The 18,001-nt window shown below is 42.3% G+C and overlaps 1 long non-coding RNA gene across 1 annotated transcript in view; it reads right to left on the bottom strand.

The window, feature by feature from the left end:
• LOC308624925 overlaps positions 1-18,001 on the bottom strand; it is a 124,193-nt gene that overhangs the window by 58,130 nt on the left and 48,062 nt on the right. Inside the window, exon 2 of the long non-coding RNA XR_014017024.1 lies at positions 4,752-4,831. This is a non-coding gene — a long non-coding RNA (uncharacterized lncRNA). The remainder of the gene's footprint in view (positions 1-4,751; positions 4,832-18,001) is intronic.

The following is an 18,001-nucleotide window of genomic DNA, read 5'->3' as shown; positions in this document are numbered from 1 at the left end:
CTGGTCAAGGATGCCAGCTGCACCAACATAAGTCAATCATATCTGCCAGAGGATTCTATGCCCCTGAACTAAGAGCAGCTAACTCCCCGACGTAAACTTAACATGGCCTACACAGAACCAAGGAGTTCAGCTTTAATCACAACTCATATCTTTTTTTTTCTTTATGGGCTGGCCAACTGCTTTTATTCCTTTGCAGAATAACAGAAGCTGCAGAAAGTAGAGATTCACTGAGTCCCAGGCCCGACACCCGTACCTCCTCCCAAACCCACATCTACAACACTTCCAGCCGGGTAAAATTCTAGCTTTTTTCTAAAGCTTTCCGAGTCAAGAAAGCCCGAAATCTTTCGGGAATAGATCTCATTCCAGAAGCTGGCAACCCTTGAGGAACCAAGAGTCTTTGACTAACTTAGGAACTCAAACCCACTTCCTGCAGTTCTGCTCTCTGAAGAAAGAGAAATTGGCCTCTTTTCAAATGAACCCTTTGTGTTGAAGAAATTATTAAATTGTCTATTAACCTTCTCAAATTTTCTCCAGTCTTTACTATTTTTCTTTTCTTTAACAAAATCCATATTTCAAGTTACACCAAATCAAGTTTGTGATATTGACCCTACATAACTTCAACTAAAATCTCATAATCATCAAATAAAATTTCTCCCATACTTTTATGATTTCTAGATATGAACACCATGAATTAGACTAATTTTGTGATTAAAATCAAAATTTTAAAATTTACTGTTACCATCATTTATTTGTTGTTCCTATCATTTAATAATGCAAGAGAAAAAAGTCAACCATAAAAATATATATGCACTTTGACATGAAAGGAAGGAAAAAAAAAAACAAGTGTGTAATGTATAAACTTGCCCAAAAGATTAAAAAAAAAATTTCACGCATCCAATACTGCTTTTAATTGTGACTTTTAAGAATTAAAGGTGAGAGTTCTTAGAAGGCATGCTCTTTGATTCAAAAGGTACTTCCAGATAGACAGAATCATGGCATCATTCCCACTTTAAAAAGGATGAGTTTGAGTCTAACCATCCTATCTACAGAAAAGGTAACTGAAACCAAAAGATAAGCAACTAGCCCAAGACTGTTATAGACAGTTATAGACAATCAATCAATCAATCAATCAGTCAATAAGGAAACAAGAACTCAAATCTCTAGGTTCTCTTGGAAAAATCAGAGCAGGCTGTATTATTAATATATGGAAAGTGCCGATGCCTACAACGAGGTCGTCATTCAAAAGATGTCAATATTCTTCAGCCCACCCTGGCTGATATTTTCTTTTTCTTTTTTTTTTTTTTCTCGCGGTACGTGGGCCTCTCACTGTTGTGGCCTCTCCCGTTGCGGAGCACAGACTCCGGACGTGCAGGCTCAGCAGCCATGGCTCACGGGCCCAGCTGCTCCGCAGCATGTGGGATCTTCCCGGACCGGGGCACGAACCCGTGTCCCCTGCATCGGCAGGCGGACTCTCAACCACTACGCCACCAGGAAAGCCCTGATATTTTATACTCACCATTTTTACCTCCATAATCCATGGAATCAACATCATCTGGACTCTATCTCCCCTGCAGCTCCTCTCTTACCGTCTCTCAGTTTCCAGAATAGTCTTTCCACGTCAGCACCTTGCACCTGCCATTCTTCCTGAAACACTCCACTCTCCACCCCCTTCACTTGGCCAAGTCCTTCTCCTTCCATTCCAACTTAGACATAATCTCCACCATCAGCTCTCACCAAGACTCCCTAATAGCCTCCAACCTGCTGGTACCCATGCCATGTGCCACAGAGCACTTGGAGTGACATTTTTACAATGTAAATCATAGCGCAGTGCAGTTATAATGAAACACAAACTCCTTAAAATGACCTTTACAGACCTACGTGATTTGGACCCTCTCTCCATTCTTCAGTCCCGCTGTGTCCCTTTCTCCTTCACAAACACACCATGCCTGTGCTCTGGCTGCCCCTTCTGCCTGGAATTCTCTTTCCCAGGTCTTTATAGAGCCCGCAGCTGCGTATCATTCAGGTCTCAGCATGAATCACCTGCACGTGCTCAGAGAAGCATCCGGGCCATCCACGTAGAATAGCAGCCCTCCCCACTACCAGCCTCCCTGCAATGACTCTCTCTCACACCCTTTGTTACATATCTCAGAGACATCCCCACACCTCCAAATCACAGTTCCTGCTGGTGGGCCTGTCAATCTGTGCTTCTTTTGAGCTACCCTTGATGGTTCTGACGTGCACCAACTTGGGACGCCCAGGCTATGGAACAATGGGTGAGAGAAAATAGTGGGCATGTTAAAGAATGCTGTAGTTCATTGTTAGTGATTTGTTCCTTCTGAGTTTTTGTAGTTCAGTATTGTAGTGATAGTATAATACCACATACCCAGCATAATTTTATGACCATCAGTTCCCTGCCTGCTTATTAGTGATTTCTAAAGCCTCGATCATCAAAATTCCTCTAACACCTATGAAGAACAGTTATGATCATACTAGTGAAAGGATGGAATGAAGGATGGGCACCTAGAGGTGAACTCGACAAACTAATAGGATGAAATAAACACAGATATGTGTTAAAAAAAAAAAAAAGCTGGAGAACCTGGGGGTGCTCAAGAATCACTGGCAAAGTATCTAATGTCATGAAGAATTGTAAGATTAAAATATTACTTAATGGTTATGAAAATACAAAGACTAAAGGAAAAGAAATGGAAAATGCCCAAATGATCAGCAAAGGTTAATAAAGTGGAGGGACTGTTTTCCTGACAGGGTGAACATGAGAATCACAGAGAAATTATTTCCCAGCAGCTTTGTAAGCTTTTGAGTTTGTCTTAGCAAAATTGAAGCCATTTGGGATGTCATTTCCATGGCATGCTTCCAAATTTAACACTTAAAGAGGAAATAATATCCCAAGTCAAATTTGAAAGCCCACACCAAAAAATGGAAATGCAATTCAGTCAATATAAGACTGAAAGTATTGCAACTGTCCAGACCCCTGCTAAGAAGAAATATCACCCTTCTCTGAAACATTCCTCATCTCCCCATTTGATAGAATCTCTCCTAGGACCTTTCTCTTTTTTCCCTGGAAATTACAGTTTTATATCTATATCTATATATCTATATAGATATATATATTTTATATATATATATCTTCCCTTCTGCACTGTAAGTTCCTTTAAGGCAACATAATACAGAAGGTCGATAAGCCTAAGCATTGGAGGCAGAGACACTTGATATCAAGTCCTGGCTTGGCCACTTGCCAACTGCATGACCTTGTACAAATTATTTGACCTCTCTAAGTGTCAGTTCCTCCATCTATAAAAAGGTTGTCATCATTTAAGAAATAATAATAATAACTAAATAAATAAATGCTTATGGGCCAGGTAAGTACTAAGTGTTCTAAACGTTTTACATGCAATATTTTAGTCAATCCTCACAAGAACACTTTGAGGTAGCTACAATATTTTCCCCATTTTATAGATGAGGCCAACTGAGGCTTAAGGCTGTTGGTCACACAGCCAACAGGTAATTAAGATGTTATTTAAATCCACCCTATCTGATGCCAGAATGAGATAACTTGTGAAGCACAGCAGTTGTATGCCTAGGGTGATCTTTTCTCACCAGGGCCTCCTCATGCCACCTGTGCCATTTGGTACGTATTAACCTTAAACTACCTTATGCTTCAATCATGCAATGTTTGTTGCTGAAGAATGGCGGTGGGAGGTGGAAATACAAGAGTAAGTCTGTAAAGTATCTCACTCCTTCTGAAGTTAATCACCACCCAACTAAGAGGCTCAAGGAAGAACTATTTTGCTGAAACGTTTCCAAATCTGCCATTTTCAAAGGGAAAGAAAATAAATCTCAGCCCTGAGCCAAGACTGAACACCTACAGATAGCCTTGAAAGTGCAATTTAAAAAACAACCGAAAAAGCATCTTTGTATAAAATACAGATGGTACTGCCGAAGAAAAGAAAATGGTAAATCAAAGTTAATTTCCAAGCCCGAACCAATTTAGCTTCACTTCTGAGCAGAGCAGGTACTGGATGTTATACATGGGGACACTGACCCTAATCAACTCACATTTTTATTCTGAATTCCTGTTTTGAGCAGTACAACCCAGCTAGCTTTCAGAGGTCACACCTATATATGGTATATAATAAATCCTAACAGAGAGGCTTTCTCTTTTCTTCCCTACACGCATAATAACAATTTCCACATCCTGTTTCATCTTAGCCCTTTAGACTTCTGAACCCAGGGAGTCCTAACATGGAGATATAATTTTCTTTAAATCCCCCTGTAGCAATCTTTTCATTTGTGATGAAATTACAGTATCACACTCCCACCCTGGGCTCCCTTCCTTTGTGCTGTAGGCGTGAGAGAAGCTGGGTCATAAGCATTCGAGAACAGAAAACTTTGAAGCGAAATCAATAATCTCATATTTTGCCTCTTCTCTAATGGCTGCAGTTTGGTTTTCAGCCCATCCTTAATCCCAGTTGCACTTCAGCACACTGCAGTTCTCTTCTGTATCCTGTCCATGCACATCAGGTCCAGCCCCCTCTTCCACCAAGAGACTACACGTTGCTGGGTGTTCCCAAGCTAGTAAGGGAAAGACATTACCCGACCACTTTGGAGAGCTGTCAAGGTTCCCTTCCTTGAGGCCGGGGGACAGGATTTTCCATCCTAACTCAAGAGGCTCCCAGACGAAGCTCTAATTTTTAAAGCCCCCAGAGAAGAAATGGTGAGGAGGATAGAAATACCTTTGAGAAGAGAATTTCATTCACTTAGGATGCTAGTCTCATTATGACCTTCAGTTGGATCCCAGTGATGTTTAGAAAGTCTATGAAGTAAAAGAGAACCAAAATAAATATTATATATGTTTAATATATGTTTAGTAGAATTATATTTTATATAATTTATAATTATATACATTTATATAAGTATAGTATAAAATGTATGTAATAAAATTATATAATACGTGTGTGTATATAACGTATACGTGTACATACATTCATATATACATTGGATGTAACAAAGATTATCACTATAAAAACACCCTTTAGCCCCTCACTTGGGGGTGTAAGGTATTCCAAGCTGGTTCATTCCATTGCTCAACTCTCCTTTTTCTTCCCTCTCCTGACTTTACTCTCACACTCTCTAGAGATATATATAAACACATTCACTTACTCAAAAGAGCCACTGACATGTTTATGCATCTTCAAAAAGTACAACTAAAAGCAGGGCCAAACAGATACGTGTTCCATGGTCTCCAAGTTGGCCAATAATGTAACATCCCTGGTGAGGTCGGTAATGCTTTGATGCCTTTCCAATTGGTATTCTTTAAATTTTTACACATCTTTACATTACAGTAAGTCTTTAAACATATAAATATACTTTTTAAACTTTTTATGTTTAAAGGACTAGCTTCACTCATAGGAATTGGAAAGCTACGCTCTTGCCTCAACTGTGCTTTAATCTACTCTGCAAAACAGAAGCCCGGGAAGCACCCTGACCAGTCTTCTTAGAGGGTAGTTTGGGAAATGAGTGCTCAGATTTGAGCCTGCTCCTTGGGAGTCTTGGTCCCTTCCCAAGAGAATCAGCCATATTTTTATTCCTATCACTATGGTTCTCTTCTGAGAAGTACTGGTATATTTTATTTTCTCCCTCTCATTACATTTTCAGTGAGATTTTGGTTCCTTTCATGAAATTTATAGCAAACAGCCCAGGTGGCCTGCCCTCCAGTGAAACTTTGGGAACCTTTCAGGACAGTTGTCTTGACTGTGCAGCAGACGCCTAAGACACCTGTTGCTGTCTGCCCAGCATCCATTCCTGTTTCTTCAGGTAAGAGTTTGCTAATAGTCTTTTGGGGAAATGCTCACCTTCCACTCTCAGTTCATGTGTCCAATGGGGCATGTGTCCCAGAAATGGCACAGTAACCAATTCAGAGAAGGACATGTGACCTCATCAGGCCAAGGAGAGTCAGGATGCTTGCAGGACTCTCAGGAAGGGGGAACTCTTCCCATGGAGTTTGGTAAGCCAGTAGAAGAGAAACCTGTAGCTCCATTTGGCCGTTTGCTGCCATCATGTGAAAAGGAGAATGAAGCCACAGGGAGGGAGGACAGACCCAAGAAAGAGAAAGATTCCTGAGGACACGAATTCATAACCGATCTAGCCACGCCTAAGGCCAGTTATGACCCTGAACATCAATTACATAAGCAGATACCTTCCCCTCTTTGCTTAAGCCCATCTGGGTTAGGTCTTTTTTTGTCCCTTGCAACTGAAAAAGTCCTGATAAATAAAAGCAGTTTCGCTATAGAAAATGGGTAGGAGGTAGCGGGGGTCAGGGACAGAGTCTGAGAGATGATGTCCCTCAGCAATTCCACTCAAGCTTTTTTCAGAAGCAGTATAAAAGCCTCCAAATCCAAGTAGTCTGTCGGAAGTCTACTATAGGCTCTAAAATGAAGAACTGAGGACCTCTGAAAACAATTCTCAATTACACCTGCAAAGAGAGAGTTCGAAACCATAGTACATAAATAATTATCATTTTAGTCCCTCATAGTTCTAGACCAGTGGTGCTCAATCAGAGGACATTTGTCAATATCTGGTGACCTTTGGGGTTGTCACACGGGCAGCGGGCAAGGAAGGGAGAGAGCTCTCCTGGCGTCTTGCGGATAGAGGCCAGGGAGGGTGCTAAACAGCTATAACGCACAAGACAGGCCCTCCACAACAAAGAACTATCCAGCCCCACAGAGCAATAGAGCCAAGGCTGAAAAACCCGAGTCTAGAGAATGCAAAGATTCATTGTTCTTAGTTTTTGTGTTAGTGACTCTTAAACTTGCGATAAATATGAAATCAGAGAAGCACAAAATGAGTTTGACTATTTTCCTCCTTGGCTAATCATCTGAAAGGCAAAGACTACAGTTGCTGTTTTACATTTTAGACCACTTACTGGAAAAAAAATGAATAGTGGCCTATGTTCTCAAATAGACCATTAGAGGGAAAAAAAGTAACATAAGAATATTCTTAAGTTTGCAGTGGAAGAAAACTTAATTTTTTTAAATATGAAAATGTCATTCCAGGGAAACAAAAGTACCTGGCACAGATTTTGCTTTGGGGAGGAAAATGCCTTTGAAAACCCAACTAGTTGTATAATTAAGTGATAATGAATGCAGAGCTGTACTTTGTATTCCATTCCAGCACATTGGAGTTGAATCTGAGCTTGAAAAGCTAAATCCCTCAGTGTTCTGGCCCCTCATCAGTGAAGTGCAAATCGAGGCCTTTAACTGCTACAGAAGGGGTGACTCCAAAAAAAAGTGTGAACTACAAATATGATGTTTTCAAACTGCCTGCTTTCTAATGATATGCTAACTGTATGTAATAAAAAGAGATGTTTCATTGGAACAAGAAAGCAAACTATCATATGTGATGTTTTATGCACAATGGAGCAATAATCTACTTAAAATAAAAGAAAGAAAGGCTCTTAATTTCCATTTTATATGGAGAATAGAAATGCTTTCTGGATTTTTAACTCACTGATGATTTCACCTGGAGAAAGGCTAAATAATAGTTTATGTTTGTGCTCTAGCTAACGTCACGTATCAGAAAGATGTGTACAAATGCACGTTGGAATGAGTTTTTGCTTGGTTACAGAAATATTGGGTTGGCCAAAAGGTTCGTTTGGTTTTTTTCCGTATGATGGCTCTAGCAGCCCTTAGTTGTCTTTAACTTCATTTGAAACAATTTTATTAGACTGTATGTGACAGCTGACATATCAGCGTGCGTTTAAAAAAAGACTTACCAAAATTGGTGAATTTTTGTGTAGCCATTTTAATACTGAAGATGGAAGAAAAAAAGCAACATTTCCAGCATATTACGCTTTATTATTTCAAGAAAGGTAAAAACACAACTGAAACCCAAAAAAGATTTATGCAGTGTTTGGAGAAGGTGCTGTGACTGATCGAACATGTCAGAATGTTTTGCGAAGTTTTGTGCTGGAGATTTCTCACTGGACGATGCTCCACGGTCTGGTAGACCAGCTGAAGTTGATAGCGATCAAATCAAGACATCAACTGAGAACAATCAACATTATACCATGCAGGAGATAGCTGGCATACTCAAAATACCCAAATCAAGCGCTGAAAATCATTTGCACCATCTTGGTTATGTTCATCGCTTTGATGTTTGGGTTCCACATAAGTTAAGTGGAAAAAACCTTCTTGATCGTATTTCCACACGCGATTCTCTACTTAAACATAATGAAAACGTTCCGTCTTTAAAACCAATTGTAATGGGCAATGAAAAGTGGATACTGTACAATAATGTGGAACAGAGGAAATCGTGGGGCAAGCTACATGAACCACCACCAACCACGCCAAAGCCCGGTCTTCATCCAAAGAAGATGATGTTGTGTATATGGTGGGATTGGAAGGGAGTCCTCTATCATGACCTCCTTCTGGAAAACCAAACGATTAATTCCAACAAGTACCACTCCCAGTTAGACCAACTGAAAGCAGCACTCGACGAAAGGTGTCCAGAAATAGTCAACAGAAAATGCAAAATCTTCCATCAGGATAACGCAAGACCACCTGTTTCTTTGATGACCAGGCAACAACTGTTACAGCTCGGCTGGGTAGCTCTGATTCATCTGCTGTATTCACCAGACATTGCACCTTCAGATTTCCATTGATTTCAGTCTTTACAAAATTCTCTTAATGGAAAAAATTTCAATTTCCTGGAAGACTGTAAAAGGCACCTGGGACTGTTCTTTGCTCAAAAAGGTAAAAAGTTTGGGGAAGATGGAATTATGAAGTTGCCTGAAAAATAGCAGAAGGTAATGGAACAAAAGGGCGAATACAATGTTCAATAAAGTTCTTGGTGAAAATGAAAAATGTGTCTTTTATTTTTACTTAAAAACCAAAGGTACTTTTTGGCCAACCCAATACAACATAGTACAGTTAATTAGTTAGTCCTTGGAAACTTGTTTAAAGAAAAGTTGGAGAAACATTAACCTTAACAGAGGACCTGCAAACGTAATAAATTCGTAACTTGATGGACTACTTAATATTTTCTCATCGTAATTAAAGGACATAGTATACTGACCTGAGGCTAAGCAATCATTCAAAGGAGCCACTATCATCTGATGTTTTTATCTTGAGGTTTAAAAACAAACAAGAATAAAGTTGGAAGAGATGGAAATTTGTTTTTGCTTCTCTACAAATTGGTATTTTCTAAAAGAGGGACTAATACAAAAATTCCACGTACAAAGAATTTATAGGAGGTAAGCCTGATGGGGAGCAAAACAGACCATCTAATACATGTTCAAGTTCAAGCAGCATTTCTATAAATAGGTAGAGTTAAACATTTGAAGGAAAACAGGGCTCTACAATAGAAGGGTGGTAAACAAATGACAGAAGCTGTGAGAAAGTACTTATCCATTTAATACAACTGGCGTCTGCCAGATTTGGTAGAGAGCACAGATTCTTGCCTAGCTTTGACCCCCAGGCACATGCCGTGGTGCAACAGCCCTGGGAAAAGAACCAACCAGTCACAGGTCTGCTAAGGGGACCACCAGGGAAGACCAGGACAGCAGTGAGACAAGGCTGTCCAGACCAGGCTGTCCAGTCATTCTATTCCCTGCACAGTGGTGACATGATAATGGAAGGAAGAAGTTTGGGCAAACCAGTTTGGTAACACAGTAAGACAGGCCCAATATATACGTCCCTTTTATAAATACACATCCATCCAAGCCTGTCTGCTTAAGAACATTCTGGGTAAGACAGGCAAGTAGCTGCTTCGTCTGGCTCTGGTCAAACCAGTATAATTAATTAATCATGGAGTTGCATATCTGCATTGCCCCGCCTTTACTGTAAGTCACCACTCCTTCACCAAAAAAATTGTGGACTGGGAAGCTTGCAGTCTGCAGCAAGAGATTTTCGTAGAAGTAGTCAAAGCCATAGCACCGAGAGCAGGATGTGAAGGAAGTCTTTGGGATGCCTTTGCTGACGCCAAACATGAAATGGAGTCAGCCTGCTTGAAGTTTGAGAGTAGCGTGATCCACTTGATGGATGACCCACAAATTAAATAGACCATTTCAGGAGGGAGACGCAAGAGGGAAAGAGATATGGGAACATATGTATATGTATAACTGATTCACTTTGTTATAAAGCAGAAACTAACACACCATTGTAAAGCAATTATACTCCAATAGAGATGTTAAATAAATAAATAAATAAATAGACCATTTCAGGTGAGTGGTTAGAGAGTTAGATGAACTAAAACTTCTTTTCTGATATTTTCTGATTAGGAGATACCCACAAGACAGCCCAGTGTCAGAAGAGAGGCTGGTCTCTGGGAAATGTATTACTTGAGCTGTGCTTTGAATTATTAAATTTTTAATTCAAAAAATTGGGTATGTCTTTTCTCTCAAACTGGATCTCTGTTATCCCTAGCATTTAGTTTTAAAGACAGCCTTTAGCAAGGCCCTGCTCAGAGGAAAGAACAAAGAGTCACGGAGGACATTTATAAGATTTGAAAGAAAATTCATTGAAAATAATTTTAAATAGTTTCTTCTGAAAGAGGATATAAAATAACAGTATGCTTATGGATTATACCTCCATATTTTTTCCTTTTTTATCATCATAAATCAGAAAATAAAAAAATTTTGAGCAATATTCAAAAGGCAATAGAAATACTTTAATGCCTTTGAAGGCCCAGCAGAAATTAAAACACTTCTGTCGGGATATATGGATTAAAGAAATTGTGACTTCTGAGAAAGATGCACAGATGTTTCTTTGAACTCCAGGCCATAAACTGGCTCACAGGCTTGCTACAGTCTGACGCTGTATCTGTCAGAGTTCCTGGTAACAAATAACAGAATCTACTTTGGCTGGTTTAAGCAGAGAAAGATTTATTAAAAGTTACATGAAGTAGCTCATAGAATCTTCGAAAGGGACAAGGAGCAAGACCTGAAGCCATCTGACCAGGAATCCCAGGCATCCTATGGGATTCTCTAGAGAAACATCACTGCTAACTCTACTCAGCATCCCCTCTTGGGACCAAATACCAGAAGCTTCCACTGTTACCCCAGATGAAGTGGACATCATTGCCCCACCACACCCAGAAAACTGACTCTCCCCCACGTGCAGCCATCTCCTCCCACTGCTGTCTTGTGAATCAAGTCTCTTAAGGGTGGACCCAACTGACAGAACCTGTCACACACGGGCATCCCAGGTGCAAGAGTCCAGGGACATGGACTGACAAGGTGAGAAGCTATCAGAATGTAGAGAGAATGTTCAAAGGTGGCGGGCAGCCACAAATGACAAAAGTCCAATATGAATCCCAATCTACCTCTTTCATCCATATTTCTTCTCCCCAAACCCTCCATTCTAGGCAGCCTCATCTCTTTATTATTCCCCATGCATCCTACTTCCCGGCTTTACAATATGAGGCTTATTTAAGTAGCTTACTCAAGATCACACAATGACTAAGAAGTAAAAAATCTGCACTTGAACCCAAGTCTATTCTGACATCCTGGGTTTGCATCTCAGTCATGTGTGGACAGTAAACTTAAAGTCTACCCTTCACACTGTCCCCAAGCACCAAGTTGTCTATACTAGCTACTTAGTACCAGGTACTAAGCAGATAGTAATTTAATTCACTTCAACTGTTATGTTTTTAATGCTTGGAATGGAGTCTTAGATCAGCCACCTAGAAATTACGTAATGTTGGACAAATTACTTAACCCTCTGAGTCTGTTTCCTCAGCCACAAAGTGAAATGATGAGTTTCTCACAGAGGTGATGTGGTGACATTTTTGGAAACAGGGCGCGAGCTTGGACTGGAATAGACACACAATGAGTATCAGGTCCACACATCAAGGAGACGAGAACGAGCCTTATGCTTACTGGAGTAAGCAGGTGCCTAGCTGTACAATTCCCAAGGTCCCAGGAAGCCCTTCCAGCCTTCAACCAGTCCCCCTACACACGCACACACACACACACACACACACACACACAGAGCTCACTGATGACTGAAGTCAGGGAGGTGCCAGGATCCAGCCATGAGAAATGAGGTTGACAAGATCATGGATTTGAATAAGCCACTTTGAGACAGAAGTGAGGGTTATGAGGTCCCGTCCTGAGAGCAGTGGTACAGGAAGAGGAGGGAAGAAGGTAAAGGATGCCGGACGGGCTGGCGGTGGCAGGAGATGGGCACACAGAGGGCCATCGAGAAGTGAAAAGGGATGTGGTGGCCACTGAAGTGGCCCAGACATCCCTCAAAGGGACAAACGACAAGCTCTGCTTGGCCAGCGTGAAGAGTGAGCGGTGAGTATAAATGACCCACAAGACCCAGGATAGGAATCACAGAAGACTGGAAAACCCTGATGGCCGACATGCCTATTTCACCTTATAAAGGGAACAAACCACCCACAACTCCTTGGCACAGGCAGTCCCGGGTAGAGGATGCGGGGAGCAGGAGAGATTTCACTCCATTGGGACCTCAGGGCAAAGGGTTGAGTCTATCATTCCAGGCCTATCAAAGACCCAATCTACGTGTACGCCCTGATCTCCTATGTATCACCTTGCAATAAACAGCCCTCCACAGGAACCCTCTATTTCTTATGACCAAAAGCAAAACAAACACAAAAAAACTAACTAAAATAGTGGCCTGAGCCAGGAACCCTTGAGAGAAAGAATGGCCGTGTGAAGACTCCATGGCATGCCCAAAACACACATGCTCTGCCATCTCTCTCTGTCCTTGTGTGAATGCCCTTCCTCCCTGTCCCCACTTAGCAGACTCCTACTCATCCGTCAAGACCCAGCTTAATTATTTACTGCCTTCTGTATAAAGCCTTCCTCCAGGACTACAGGAGGAGTCAGTCATTCCCTTCCCAGCTGCAAGAGGTTTTCATGTTTCCATCCACTACAGTGTTTGCCTGTCTCCCCAGCTAGGAAGTAAACTCTTCCTTTATTTTGTCATGTCATACTCCTCTGTGTACTATGGACTGTAGGCTATGACACGCACCGTGCTCCATTAAACCTTCTAGCTCCAGCAGCAAACACAATACATGGTACAGAGACGATGCCCAACAGGTGTTGATAGTGACCAGCCCTGATCTCAGCTCTACTTTCCCCTTTGTTGCGCTCTTTCACATTGGTCGGGCACCTCTTGTGTTCCACCTCCCGTGTTCCTAGTTCACTTTTTGACCCAGCCCTTGCTGTGGCACCAACCGTGTCCAGGAACTATCTGGCAAACTTGTGTCTCATCCACACCCACATCTCTCACGTTTTCCATCACAGCCTCATCCAGCCATCTTGACACAGGTGCAAACCTAGAAGGAAAAGGGAATTAACACCCCATGGGGAAACCCTGACCATCAGAAGACAGGAGCCAGTGAAAACAATGCCACCCCCCTTTCATGTCTCAGGGGATTTTAAGGTGCCTTCCACACAGCTCTTAAAGGTCCCCAATGGGATTGCATTCCAGTTGCCCTCATCAGTAACCAGGTAACAATACACCTTCCAACTAGCTTTCCAATCTTCCCAATTTCCCTCTGTCTTACCACCCCCCACACACACACCCCTTGAAATTACTTCCCCAAATAAGCTACCTGCAAACAAGCCCTCATCTCAGGCTCTGCTAAGATACAAGTTCACAATGGTTTTGATTGTAAAGTGAACAGGGAGTCAAACCATCCACTGCAACAACTTCTCTCCTCAGCAGGTCAGCTTGGAAACAAGTCCCATTGTTATGAGGATTATGGAAGGAGCTGGTATCTAGCAGGCTCTTGTGGCTGGATAAGCACACACCTCTCGCTCCCAGAGAGGAAAATAACCCCAACTTTGAAATATGTTAGTCTGAAGAGCTATCTTTGTATAGCAAGGCCATCTCCTACATCTAACTTGGCTTAGTATCAATAGCTAAGATAAATTAATCCTCTCTTCTAAAGATGGCCCCCCTATCGTTCAGTCCTTTCAGATGGTGGCTCCCAGTCACCTGGAGGCTTGTAGGGCTTTTGCAAGGACCCATGATAACTTATATGAGCGTTGTGCCTTGTCTTCAGAGAGAATAAATGCGCCTCATTTTCATCTGACTGCCTATGTATGTAGATGTGCTGTGATTAATCAAATAGAAATTCATTCCAAAATGTTACTGTATTATTTCCTCCATCAATAATACATATCCTAGCATGAGGGGTATCTGCAAATTACTTTAACATTATAAAGGGATGCCCATATTCCAAAAGCTTGACAACTCCTGTTTTAAGTGATATTAATATAAAACAATAATTGCCTAAAATATCTTCTGTGCATTGAATGCTTACATATATTATCTTAAACCTCTCAACAACCCTGCAAGAGAGTATTATTAGTCTCATTTTAGAGGTAAGAAAACAGATTCAGAATGTGTAAGGGACTTGCCTAAGGCCACAGAGACAGTAAGTGATGAAAGATCAAAACTCCAGGCTTCTGAAGCCTTATTGTCATTTTCACTCATTCATTCATCTACTCACTGAACATGCATGTTTGGGGACGTGGTATGTGCTACAGACTTTGGGTAAACATAGTCATTACCCAACCCCTGCTCCTCAAAAAATTTTCCTTCTGCCAATTTAATTCAATTATTCTTTCTACTCAGTTTAAGCAGGTTGAAAGGGTAACAGAATCTGACCTTCTCTTTTGGCTTATTTTCAAAGCCCCTAAGACCTATTCTGCCTATCCTTTTTCAAGGATTTCTTGGTTTTTTATTATCTGTTTGTTCTCTGGCCTTTATCTCACCTACAAAGGAAGATGAAAGAGGAAGTAGGCCCAGTGATTTGAGTCTCTCCAGCCACCCCAACCCCCTCCTTTTGTCTGGGAGGAGAGCTTGGGTCTATAGAGAGGAATCAAAAAGTTGGCTAGGACAGGGCCCTGTCCTGCCCAGCCATGCTTCCTTGAGGCACGGAGTGGGAGCAAGAGAGAAATGCAGGGTCACATTTCCCAAGTGTGCCCTTCTTGTTCCAAAACCAGGGAGACATGCTTCCCTGGCCCCCTCCCCCATGCCTGCTCCCCCATTCACACCAAGTGACAGCTAACCCTGGGCAAGTCCTCCCTTTAAAATGCTACCAGTGGGCTTCCCTGGTGGCGCAGTGGTTGAGAGTCCGCTTGCCGATGCAGGGGACACAGGTTCGTGCCTTGGCCCGGGGGGATCCCACGTGCCGCGAAGCAGCTGGGCCCGTGGACCATGGCCATTGAGCCTGCGCGTCCGGAGCCTGTGCTCCGCAGCAGGAGAGGCCACAACAGTGAGGGGCCCGCGTACCGCAAAAAAAAAAAAAATATATGCTACCAGTGAACAAACCCAGCGAACCCAGGCAGCCATCAACCCTGCCACTCATCAGAATGACTGTCAGCCCAGTGACACAGTAAGGCTGGACCAAATCAACTCTGATTTACTTGAACTGTTTGATTCGCTAAGTACATTTATTTGTCACAACGGCGCTGGGCATTCCCTGACAGGGTGTCTCGTGATGAATGGCTGCTCGGGGGCAGAACGAACAGAAGTACTGTTCCCAGATCCATCAACAGATAGGACGTGGGTGAGCTAAGTGCCAAGAGAATTACAAGACTTCTCCAGGAAATATTCTCAGGGACACCTACACTGTCACAGTGGCAAGAGAAGCTCAGCATTACAGCACCTGAATCTGGTTTTGATCAGCATTGCCTCCTCTCGAGTCCAAGAAAGGCTAATGACAAAACACACCTAGCTCAGCTGCTAAGTTAACTACCGGCTCCATTAGATGGGGTTCTTGAGTCTTAAAGGAGCTGTGTGGCAGATGCTCTTTGACTCAGCAATTCAGCTCTTCTGGGGATATATCTTAAGGCATGCAGACATTTCACTTACAAAGCTGTTCATTGCAGTGTGACAATGATGGTGATGATGACGACAGCAGATCAAGCTTGGCACTGGTCGATGCACTTCATGTATATTAACTCAGTTTATCTTCATAACAACCCCATCACATAAATGCTGTTATTGTTACCACTTTACAAATGAGGAAACTGAAACATCAGTTAATAAATTTCTCACTATTACACAGCCAGTAAGAGGCAGAACTGGGCATGTGGCCCTGGCGGTCTGATTTCAGAGACTGCTCTCTTAACCAACTATGCTATTTGCAAGAAGCTGGTCATCCTAGTGTGTTTCGTTCTTCAACTATGCAGAACTTTCCAATTTACACCTTTTAGTCCTCAAAAAAGAATAACAGAGAATCAGTAATGATATGCCTAAAACAGAATTACCAAGCTATCTTTGAGGAGAAATAATATAATCCTCAGCCAGAGTAAGACATAGTTTGCTTTTCTGAAGTATATTTAAGCTACTCTGGCTTCCTGGCTTGCAACAGCCTGCTGTATTCTCACATGGTGGAGGGAGAGGTCATCTCTGTCATGTCTCTTCTTCTAAGGGCACTAATCCCACTCTTAAGGGCTCCACCCTCATGACCTTATTACCTCCCAAAGGCCCCACCTCCAATTCCTATCGCACAGAGGGTTAGGTCTTCAATTACATGAATGTTAGGGGGACACAACATTCAGTCCATAGCACCAAGACTCAGAGAAGTTAAGAAATGTGTTCAAAGTCACACAGCCAGTGAGTGGTAGAGCCACAGTTCAAATGCTGTGAACCCAAAACTCAACATTCTTTCTACCATTTTATGTTTCTAAAGGACCATGAGAGTTTTTACCTAAAAAAAAGCACCAATGCAAACGAGCTTTAATATTTAATCCCATGGTCTTACGAAAACCTATAAACACCTACCATCCAAGTACCTGAGAGCTTCCATGAATGACATGACCTAAAAATGGAGATGATTCACATCCCTTACCTGTATCTCATCTCAGACAATCCCAATAAAAAGTAGCTCAAGATCCCAGCCTTTGCATCCAGTTACTTCACTCTTCTCTTTACCACTATTGATGGCCACAAATATTAAGTTTTAGTGAATCCTCTATGATTTCTTTTGATAAACAAGGATATAACTCTAAGGGGGATTTCCTCAGAATGTGATACCTGTAATGCTAGATTTTGTTGATCTATTCATGGAAATGCTGTGATGGCTTTCTTGGTTAATGAACTATTTCAACTGTGCCTTAGCACACCCTCTGTTCTAAGGATATTCACTGCCAGGTAAACACCCCATTCTGAACAATCCCACCACATAAACAAACTAAACTGAGCACAAAAACCCACCAGTCTGGGCTGGCAGCAGGAGATAGCCAGGGATGCGGGATTTGAGAATGCGAGCTCTACAGACTATTCTCTGGAGTGTACTGCAGGGTACGAGTCCTGCTCTTCAGAAGCCTGGCAGCCGGAATAAATGCATTTCCACAGATTATTTCAACCTGCAATTTGCAGAAATCTGATTCCTTTTACAACGTTTGGCTATTTCAGTGATGCGGCAACACCAGCCCTCCACTTGAGCACTGAACTCCCATCGCTTTTTAACTTCTGCTTCCCTCACCTCCCCCTGCCCTGAAAAGCTATTTCCCAAAATTTCCTTTATGGTCACCTTCTGTCCTCATTCTCCCTTGGATAGCATTACCCCTCTGACACTGTCAGAATTCTCCCCAGAGGCCCAGGGAATGGGTCTTAGAAATGTACTTGAGCAATCACCCTGTCTTGGTTTTGCTTCATTCAATACGCTTGGGGCACAAGTTATTAAAAAGTGTTATTACCGACTTGACTTTAGGCTTGGAAGGTACAAAGGAGGCTGCTCTTGACACAGCCAGTGGAGACGCTGAAAATAATAAAGCCCCGGATGGGAACGTGTCCACTTCATCCTTTTCAGAGCTTCTGAAGGTAAACCGTGCCAGGCAATCAGAATTACCAGGAAGCGTCTGCAGAATTGTCCTGGAGGCCCTTCTCTTCTGGAATCCAAACTGTCACCAGCACATGGAGCCGGCTGACTTATGAAGAGTGGGATGGGGGCCTCTGGTATTCTGCGAAGGCGGCGGCGCGCGCTGGGGGCCCCCGGG

The sequence above is a fragment of the Mesoplodon bidens genome (genome assembly GCF_964165515.1).
Source record: "Mesoplodon bidens genome assembly, chromosome: 11".
Taxonomy (NCBI): domain Eukaryota; kingdom Metazoa; phylum Chordata; class Mammalia; order Artiodactyla; family Ziphiidae; genus Mesoplodon; species Mesoplodon bidens.
This window is presented reverse-complemented; position numbering and strand designations above follow the sequence as displayed.